The 10,280-nt window shown below is 39.2% G+C and overlaps 1 pseudogene; it reads right to left on the reverse strand.

Annotated features, from left to right (window-relative positions):
* LOC140979046 (uncharacterized) overlaps positions 1-8,659 on the reverse strand; it is a 40,221-nt pseudogene extending 31,562 nt beyond the window's left edge.
* Positions 8,660-10,280: the final 1,621 nt, after the last annotated feature.

Here is a 10,280-nt window from a genome sequence, read left to right on the forward strand (position 1 = left end):
CAATGTTCGACGTAGACCGTTGGTATTTGAGGCAGGAGACCGAGTGTTTTTAAAAATTTCACCTTTCAAAGGAGTTGTCAGATTTGGCAAGAAAAGGAAGCTGTCTCCACGATATATTGGGCCGTACGAGATTCTCGAGAAGATAGGAGATCATGCATATCGACTCGCATTACCGCCTTCTCTATCTGAAATACATGATGTCTTTCATGTATCTATGCTGTGGAAGTATCTCCTCGATGATTCTGATATTATTCAGCAAGACGAGGCCGAGCTTGATGAATCTCTGAGTGACGTTGAAAAGCCGATACAGATTATTGATCGTAAAGAAAAGAAACTCAGAATAAAGACTATCCCACTGGTGAAAGTGTAGTGGACTCGTCACGGCATTAAAGAAGCTACCTGGGAGACTGAATCAGATATGAGACAAGAATTCCCAGAGTTATTCCACTGATGTGAGTTTCTTATTTTAGTTTCTGTTATTTCTGATTTGATTACCTGTGATATGATTGCTTGAGATTTCGAGGACGAAATCATGTCTCAGAGGGGGAGAATTGTAAGGCCCGAGATTTTATCATTTTAATCCGAGATTATTTAATTTAAAAATTTTGGAATGATGAATTAGATTCCACGGTTTTTGTAATTAATTAGGATTGAAATGGAATTAAAAAGAGTTGTGAGGACCAAATTGCAAATAGTGAAGACTTCAGGGGCTAAAGTGTAATTATGGGACTTGAATATGACAGTTGTCCTTGCCATGCAATGTATATGGTAAAATCTTCATTCCTCCATCTGAATGTAGCCGAGGACCGAGAACAGCGCTGAAGAATCCTCAAGTTTCTTTAAAGCTTGGAAAAATTGATTTTGTACGATCCGTCTATCAGAATTCCAATCCGAGCACGGTTCTGTACTCCTCTTGTCAACAGCTACAACTGGACGTAAGTTTCATTGAGTTATGTTATCATTTGAAATTATGATATTGGAGGAATTATTATTTGATTATTATATGGTGTTCTGGATATGTTAGACATCGTAGAATCGAAGTCAGATCGAAGAACAGATTGATTATGGAATTGTTATGATTTTTCAGATTATATTGATTGAAATTGAATAGAGTTGGATTATGGATTGATTACAGATTGTATTGGATATGGGTTATGATTGGTAATTGATATCTGTTGATATGGTGTTGACGGGAATATCGGGATGGTACAGTTATGCCGTTGATTTTGAATTAAATTCAGATTGATCAGATTCGGTATTGAATTGTGAATGGAATGTTGATATTGGTATTCTCGATATGTCATTTCAGATTGACAAAGACAGTTTTGAATTCAGAACTTCCAATTCTTCAGACGTAGACTACGAACGAAAGTGATGTGAATCCACGTACGAATAAAAGCAAACACGATTAAATATGAATCGCGTCCTCAATTTAATATCGAACAAGGAATTCGTGTAATATCCAAGACTAGTGATCGGTACGGTTTAAGATTTCATATGTTTATGGACTATTTGGTTATGTTTAAGCATAGTTTTGATGTTAAGGATTGTGATTTATGGTTTATAGTATTGTTGTTTATAGTTGATGTGTGGTGTTATTGTAGCGTCGTTGCGATTTAATTCACGGTAATTCGTATGTTGAGCCAATTGTTATGAGGCCAATTGGAGTGGTTAGATAAGACATAGAGGTGTAACTTTCTTATTTTGAGTTTTGTTCAAATCATTGTGGAAGGTAATCCAAAAGTGCCCCGAAGTGTGTCGTGTGTGTCGACGTTCCTCCAGTGACACATGTTGAGATATTTAGCATAAATTTTTACTCAGACCTCCAAATGATCTGATATTTGGAGAAGTTTAAGAAAAGACAGAGCTACAACTTCGTAGTTTACCATTTTTCCAAATTATGAAGGGAAAGGGCGTTTCGGAGGCAATCGTTGGAGAAGCTGTGCGCAGAGTAACCAGAGTGCACCCGCACTCCAAAAGTTAGTGCACCCGTGGTGACCAGAGTGCACCCGCGCTCCAAAATGTAGCGCACCCGTGGTCTACTGTTTCAGATTTTTGTATGAGGTGCCGAAGGCATAGCGCACCCTCTGTGCAAGGGCTAGCGCACCCGCGGTCTATGAACAGTAAAAACCTGTTTTCGAGATTTAAGTGATATAATAGAAGAGTTGGTTCACTTTTCCCTCATTTCTCTCCACACTTCTCGATTCTTCACTCCAAGGAAGAGCTAGGGTTCTTATTTCCTTCAATTGTTCCTTTGATTCAAGCTTCTTGTTGGAATTTTGAAGTGAGATCAAGTTCATTTTGGGTTCAAGGAGCTAAGGTAAGCTTATGGTTTAGTTATTGTTGGATTTTGATGTTGGGGGAAATTATGGAGATTGTGATTGTGTTGGTTTTATGAAGTTTATGGTATGGGTTTATGATTATTGAGATGTTGATGGTGAAGTTTATGGTTTATTGTTGTAGGTTGTGTACCAAGAGAGTAGATTCAAGGTTCCAAGTGTTGTAAGTGGAATTTCATTTCTTGTGCTCACATGATAATATATGTATTGTGTTTCAATGGTTTTAAAGTGTTATTCCCTTCCATTTGATTCATGATATGTATTAATACACCTTGTTGTATATTAGAGGCATTCTATGTCTCAACCATGTCAAAGGGAATACAAGAGAAAAGATAGTCTTCAAAGTGTTTGTTTTAATGCCAAAGAGAGAATTCAAATGTTTTATTGGATTGATAGATACATAGCCAGAGATTTCATGCAATAAGTTGATCAACGACCACAGGCTTATATCCCTCAGAGTTATCGATTCATATCGATGGGATAGAGGCACAGAGACAGAGATACTATATAGATATCAATCCAACAGAGAAAAGAGAAATATCATCGTTATTATTATTCATTCTATGATATTCATATTTCAGAGTTGGNGTTGTCATTGATCCTTTCAAGTACTTGAAATGGTCCATCACCCCTCGGTAACAGCTTTGAACGTCTCTTCTCGGGGAACTTTTCCTTTCTCAAGTGTAGCCACACCCAATCACCTTTCTCAAATATCACCTTCTTCTTTCCCTTGTTGGCTTGATTTGTGTATCGTTCATTCTTCTTTTCAATATTAGCTTTGACCTTCTCATGCAAACTCCTAACAAATTCCGCCTTCTTTTTCCCATCCATGTTTAACCTTTCACTCACAGGTAAAGACATCAAATCCAACGGAGTCAAAGGGTTAAAACCATAAACAATTTCAAATGGGNTAATGTTTTCAAAACCATGTTTTACAGAGTATGGTATATGTACATTCCTATGTACGAGTTCCACTTGCTGAGTTTCATACTCATTTCAGTTATTCATGTGATGCAGATAAGAGTGACGGGACGGGACGTTGATTGGAGCCGGGGTCATATACATAAGAGAGGGAAGGAAGAAGACTATTTCGCAAGTATTTTGACATGATCACAAAAACGATAGTTTGTATTTTGTTGTATCATTTGATTGATCATGTATTAACTTTTGTTTATATATATTGTAATGTATTTAAATCCTTCCTCCCTTCAAAGAAAATTTTAAATTTCCGCTGCTATTTTATGAAAACGGGTCAGAGCGTTACAATTCGTGTTGTCCCGATCTTTTGAATCAAGAGTGTGTGTTGTGATTTTCACCTCTAAACTATGAAGTTTAGCAACAAATAATCAAGATATAAACAATCGAAAATTATGACGAACCTTCAAAGAACAAGTCTAAGACAATCCGCACAAGCACGATCGACAAACGCCACAAAGTTAAAAACTTTGATAAGTTTGATTTTTTTGTTTACAAAGCTAAAGCTTTGAAAAAAAGTTGAGAGAAAACTCAAAAACTTCTATAAAATATCAATGATAATCTCCAAAAGTGTTCAATTTTTCGTCCATATATTTACTACAAATCAAAAGAAATGATAAATCTTGTTACCTAATTAATTAAAACTCTAAAATAGGAAAAAATAATATTTCTCGGAACAAGGCGCGCTCGAGCGCGAGATTCAACCGCTCGGGCGCGGAGTCTTCTGGACAGGTCGCGCTCGGGCGGTAATATTTTACCGCTCGGGCGCCGCTGCTTCTGGAGTTCACGTCCTGGACAGTATGTTTGGCGCTCGGGCGGTAAGATTTGGCCGCTCGGGCGCCGTGGTATCTGGACTCCTCTTGATTTAGCACTTGAATAACGTTCTTTTGGCTCCCAAACTTATTTCCATGCATCTCGAACCCTTCAGCACTTTGCACCTTGCTTGTAAGTCCTTTTTCCTTGCTCATAAGCCCCTGCAACGCCTCTTTAAACTTCTTCAGTCGTCCCCTCGTGATTGGTCCCGCTGGTAACTCTAAGGGATCCCATGCTTTCTTTGGGACGTGCACATCCGTGTTCGCATCATCCTCTCCTTCTTGAAAAGGATTTGTCCTCAAATCTAGTTCGTCACCTACATCAAACAACGACAAATCACTAACATTAAAAGTAGAACTCACATTATACTCACCTGGTAGATCGAGTTTGTAGGCGTTGTCATTGATCCTTTCAAGTACTTGAAATGGTCCATCACCCCTCGGTAACAGCTTTGAACGTCTCTTCTCGGGGAACTTTTCCTTTCTCAAGTGTAGCCACACCCAATCACCTTTCTCAAATATCACCTTCTTCTTTCCCTTGTTGGCTTGATTTGTGTATCGTTCATTCTTCTTTTCAATATTAGCTTTGACCTTCTCATGCAAACTCCTAACAAATTCCGCCTTCTTTTTCCCATCCATGTTTAACCTTTCACTCACAGGTAAAGACATCAAATCCAACGGAGTCAAAGGGTTAAAACCATAAACAATTTCAAATGGGGAATAGTTCGTAGTAGAATGCACGCAACGATTATAAGCAAACTCAACAAATGGCAAACAATTTTCCCAATTCTTCAAGTTCTTTTTAAGAATAGCACGCAAAAGTGTTCCTAATGTCCTATTGACAACTTCAGTTTGCCCATCCGTTTGAGGATGACAAGTAGTAGAAAACAACAATTTTGTGCCAAGTTTAGCCCATAAAGTCTTCCAAAAGTAACTCAAGAATTTAACATCACGGTCAGAAACAATAGTCCTAGGCATGCCATGCAACCTAACGACTTCTCTAAAGAACAAATCCGCAATGTGAGACGCATCATCAGTTTTGTGACAAGCAATGAAATGTGCCATCTTAGAGAATCTATCAACAACAACAAATATTGAATCCCTCCCCTTCTTAGTCCTAGGCAACCCAAAAACAAAGTCCATAGAAATGTCAACCCAAGGCTCACTAGGAACAGGAAGTGGTGTATACAATCCATGTGGTTGTGTTCTAGACTTAGCTTGTCTACAAGTTATGCACTTATCACAAACACGTTCAACATCACGCTTCATGTGTGGCCAATAGAAATGTTCATGCAACGCACTTAAAGTTTTTGCCACACCAAAGTGTCCCATCAAACCACCCCCATGTGCCTCCCTAACTAGTAATTCACGAATGGATGATCGAGGGATGCACAACCTATCGTCTCTAAATAAGAAACCATTATGCAAATAGAATTTGTCATGTGGACCGTGCATACAAGTTTCAAACACATTTTTAAAATCCTCATCTAGCACATATAACTCCTTGACATGCTCAAACCCAAAAATTTTAGACTCCGAAGTAGAGAAAAGTACGTACCTTCGTGATAGTGCGTCGGCCACTACATTTTCCTTACCTTGTTTGTACTTGATGATGTAGGGGAATGTTTCAATGAACGCCACCCACTTGGCATGTCTTTTGTTCAACTTCTGTTGTCCCTTAAGGTGCTTTAGAGACTCATGATCCGTATGAATCACAAACTCCTTAGGCCTTAAGTAGTGCTGCCACGTCTCTAGAGTCCTCACAAGTGCGTAGAACTCCTTATCATACGTGGGATAATTCAGGGCGGCTCCATTGAGTTTCTCGCTAAAGTACGCCACGGGCCGTCCCCCTTGCATCAAAACGCCGCCGATACCTACGCCTGAAGCATCACATTCAATTTCAAACGTATTAGCAAAGTCAGGCAACAAAAGTAAAGGAGCATTAATTAATTTTTGCTTAATAAGATTAAAAGACTTCTCTTGCTCCTCGCCCCAATGGAATGGAACGTTCTTCTTGATCACCGCTGTCATGGGTGCTGCCAATGTGCTAAAATCCTTTACAAACCTCCTATAGAAGCTTGCAAGTCCATGAAAACTTTTTACTTGACCAACAGTAGTAGGCGATGGCCAATCTCGAATAGCACTTACCTTGTCCTCTTCCACTTGTATCCCCTGTGAGCTTACCACAAAACCAAGAAAGACAAGTTTGCTTGTACAAAAATCACATTTCTTTAGGTTAGCATATAGATTTTCAGCCCTTAGTGTGATTAGTACAAGTCTCAAGTGATTAACATGCTCATCTAAGTTTTTGCTATACACTAGGATATCATCAAAATAAACAACAACAAACTTTCCTATGTGTGCACGCAAACCATGATTCATTAACCTCAAAAGTGCTAGGAGCGTTAGTTAAGCCAAAAGGCATGACCATCCACTCATATAACCCGTATTTGGTTTTAAAAGCAGTTTTCCACTCATCACCTTCCCTCATCCTAATTTGGTGATAACCACTTCTCAAATCAATCTTGCTAAAGATACAAGCACCATGCAACTCATCTAACATATCATCTAGTCTAGGTATTGGATGCCTATACTTAATGGTTATGTTATTGATTGCCCTACAATCCACACACATACGCCATGAGCCATCTTTCTTAGGAACAAATAAAACAGGTACAGCACAATGAGACATGGACTCACGCACAAAACCCCTATCTAACAACTCACTTACCTACCGTTGAAGCTCCTTAGCCTCCTCCGGATTGCTTCTATAAGCTAAACGATTTGGCAATGCACTCCCGGGCACCAAATCAATTTGGTGCTCAATCCCCCTCAATGGTGGTAGCCCTTGAGGTAGCTCCTCCGGAAATATATCATCAAATTCCTGCAAAAGTGAAACAACAATGCTCGGAAGGGACCCGGCTATATCACTTGTGTTAAAGAGGATCTCTTTATAAAGAATCAACACAAGTGGTTCATGTGTGTGCATCAATTGCTTCAACTCACTTTTTTTGGCCATGTATGTTTTCTTTTTGGCCTCTTTCCTCTCATTTTCTTTTCCCTCATTTTCTTTCCTCTCCTTTTTCTTTTGTATTGAATCTCTCTTTTTTGATCACTCTTTTTTTCAGCCATTTCCTTTTTATTTTCCAAGGCCACCTCACTTTTTAGTTCACTCTTTCTTTCGGCCTCATCTCTCTTTTTCTTTTTCAAATGGTCCTCCAACACTTGCTTTGGGGACAAAGGAAGTAATACAATGGAATCTTTTTTTAACATAAAGGAATACCTATTCTTGAAACCATCATGAGTCACCTTCCTACCGTATTGCCAAGGTCTACCCAACAAGATATGGCAAGCATGCATAGGTACCACATCACACAAGACCTCATCCACATACTTCCCAATAGAAAAAGGCACTAGCACTTGTTTTGTCACCTTCACTTCCGCACAATCATTCAACCATTGAAGCCTATATGGTTGAGGGTGCTTTAATGTAGGTAAACCCAATTTCTCTACCATCTCACAACTAGCCACATTAGTACAACTCCCCCCATCTATGATTAAATTGCAAACCTTTTGATTTACAAAACATCTAGTATGGAATAAGTTTTCCCTTTGGTTAGTCTCCTCCTCCTTGACTTGGGCACTCATGATACGCCTAGTCACTAGTGCTTCTCCAACAACCGCCTCATAACCCTCGTCAGGATCCTCTAATGCAGGCATCTCATCATCATCATCACCCTCACTATGAGATTCATACTCACCATAGTCATTCAAGATCATCACCCTCTTATTAGGACATTCACTAGAAATATGACCCAACCCTTGACACCTAAAACATTTAGTATCTCTAGATCGATTAGAAGGAGTTTCAGATTTACCTTGCACTCCTTGCTTAGGTGCCTCTTGTTTGGTCTCAAATTTGGGCTTGCTCACCACCTTATTCTCCTCACGCTTCACCACATTTGATCGCCATGAAGATGATGAACCTCCGGTTTGATTGGTGCGGCCAACTCCACGCCTTTTGAGTTGTTGCTCCACTTTTATGGCCATTTGCACCATTTCGTCTAGATCCAAGTAGTGCCGAAGCTCAACTTGATCTTGGATTTCCCTGTTCAAACCACAAAGAAAACGAGCCATCGTCGCCTCATTATCTTCCTCAATATTAGCCCTAATCATGACTACTTCCATCTCCTTATAGTAGTCCTCAACACTCTTCACCCCTTGCCTTAAAGTTTGTAGCCTCTTAAACATCTCCCTATAGTAGTGGTTGGGCACAAACCTTTTTCTCATCACTCTCTTCATCTCATCCCAAGTTTCTATGGGCCTCTCATTGTACCTCCTCCTAGTGGTCACTAATTGATCCCACCAAATGAGAGCATAGTCTAAAAATTCAACCACCGCCAACCTCACCTTCTTTTGTTCGGAATAGTGGTGACACTCAAACACAAACTCTACCCTCTTTTCCCACTCTAAATATGCCTCCGGATCAGATTTCCCATGGAACGAAGGGATTTTCATCTTAATACTACCCATATTACCATCTTCCCTATTCCCATCATATCTACCCCGAACGGCTTCTCTTCTACCTCTACCAATTCCTCTACCTCTTCCATTCCTACCCCAATTATCATTTTGGCTCTCCTCTTCTCCTCCAAAATCAAACTCTTCCTCTTCTTCTTCTCTACCCATATTTTTAGGATTTGATTTTTTTTCACTCGTACTAACCTCAAGCCTATCCAACCGCTCATGTAATGGCTCCATCTCAACCTTCAACATCCTACTAAAATGCCCAAACAACGCCTCCATTTGAAACTTAGATAACCCCGGGTTCGAATTATCTCCTACCTCCTTCTCCATTTAATTTCAGATTTGTACCTGCAAGAAAACGTTAGTAGAAAAAAAAGATATTTCTCACCCAAATTCTCACGATCACTCCAAAGAAATTCACTCGTCTCTCCTCTCGTATTTTGTTTGCTCACAACAAATACTCACTAGTCACTCCAAAGAAATAGCACTCACACTCAAATGTTTCCACTCGAATTTGATGTCTCTCTCTAAAGGGTGCTCAAGCTTTGTATTCGTCTATCAAACAATCAAGTTCAAACTCGTGAACAAATGCGATCGACTCACGTGGACTGCGTAGACAAGCAAGTTGAAGATAGATATATATTTTTTTTTTGACTGTGTGAAACACTTCTATATGTCTCACAAAAAGGGATAGAACAAAATATCAAAAAGAAATATTGGCAAATTTTCGGAATTTTGGTATTTTTTTTTCCTGCTCTAAAAATTCCGAAAATTCAGAGAAAAATAAAACACGAAGTTTCGTGTATCACAAATTCACGAACGACGAAGAATAATAGAACAAATCAGATCTGAAAGCGGAACTAAAGAATAATTAGATCTGAAGGATAAACTTACTTGAATTCAATGAGCCTAAGATCTGATACGAAAGTGATGTGAATCCATGTATGAATAAAAGCAAACACGATTAAATATGAATCGCGTCCTCAATTTAATATCGAACAAGGAATTCGTGTTGTCCCGATCTTTTGAATCAAGTGTGTGTGTTGTGATTTTCACCTCTAAACTATGAAGTTTAGCAACAAATAATCACGAGATAAACACTCGAAAATTATGACGAACCTTCAAAGAACAAGTCTAAGACAATCCGCACAAACACGCTCGACAAACGCCAAAAAGTTAAAAACTTTGATAAGTTTGATTTTTTTGTTTACAAAGCTAAAGCTTTGAAAAAAAGTTGAGAGCAAACTCAAAAACTTTTATAAAATATCAATGATAAACTCCAAAAGTGTTCAATTTTTAGTCCATATATTGACTACAAATCAAAAGATATGATAAATCTAGTTACCTAACTAATTAAAACTCTGAAATAGGAAAAGATAATATTTCTCGGAACAAGGCGCGCTCGAGCGTGAGATTCAACCGCTCGGGCGCGGAGTCTTCTGGACAGGTCGAGCTCGGGCGGTAATTTTTTACCGCTCGGGCACCGCTGCTTCTGGAGTTCACGTCCTGGACAGTATGTTTGGCGCTCGGGCGGTAAGATTTGGCCGCTCGGGCGCCGTGGTATCTGGACTCCTCTTGATTTAGCACTTGAATAACGTTCCTTTGGCTCCCAAACTTATTTCCATGC

Source organism: Primulina huaijiensis, chromosome 6 (assembly GCF_012295235.1).
Source record: "Primulina huaijiensis isolate GDHJ02 chromosome 6, ASM1229523v2, whole genome shotgun sequence".
Lineage (NCBI taxonomy): Eukaryota > Viridiplantae > Streptophyta > Magnoliopsida > Lamiales > Gesneriaceae > Primulina > Primulina huaijiensis.